Source organism: Bison bison, unplaced genomic scaffold (assembly GCF_000754665.1).
Source record: "Bison bison bison isolate TAMUID 2011002044 unplaced genomic scaffold, Bison_UMD1.0 scf7180017864373, whole genome shotgun sequence".
Taxonomy (NCBI): Eukaryota; Metazoa; Chordata; class Mammalia; order Artiodactyla; family Bovidae; genus Bison; species Bison bison.
Window position 1 is genome coordinate 1,969,859 of NW_011494945.1, and position 745 is coordinate 1,970,603.

Consider the following 745-nt stretch of genomic DNA (forward strand, 5'->3'; position numbering starts at 1 on the left):
GTTGGATCTCCTTGCAGTCCAAGGGACTCTCAAGAGTCTTCTCCAACACCACAGTTCAAAAGCATCAATTCTTCGGCACTCAGCCTTCTTCACAGTCCAACTCTCACATCCATATGTGACCACAGGAAAAACCATAGCCTTGACTAGACGAACCTTTGTTGGGAAAGTAATGTCTCTGCTTTAGAATACGCTGTCTAGATTGGTCATAACTTTCCTTCCAAGGAGTAAGCGTCTTTTAATTTCATGGCTGCAGTCACCATCTGCAGTGATTTTGGAGCCCCCAAAATAAAGTCTGACACTGTTTCCACTGTTTCCCCATCTATTTCCCGTGAAGTGATGGGACAAGATGCCATGATCTTCGTTTTCTGAATGTTGAGCTTTAAGCCAACTTTTTCACTCTCCTCTTTCACTTTCATCAAGAGGCTTTTTAGTTCCTCTTCACTTTCTGCCATAAGGGTAGTGTCATCTGCATATCTGAGGTTATTGATATTTCTCCCGGCAATCTTGATTCCAGCTTGTGTTTCTTCCAGTCCAACGTTTCTCATGATGTACTCTGCATAGAAGTTAAATAAACAGGGTGACAATATACAGCCTTGACATACTCCTTTTCCTATTTGGAACCAGTCTGTTGTTCCATGTCCAGTTCTAACTGTTGCTTCCTGACCTGTATACAAATTTCTCAAGAGGCAGATCAGGTGGTCTGGTATTCCCATCTCTTTCAGAATTTTCCACAGTTTATTGGGAT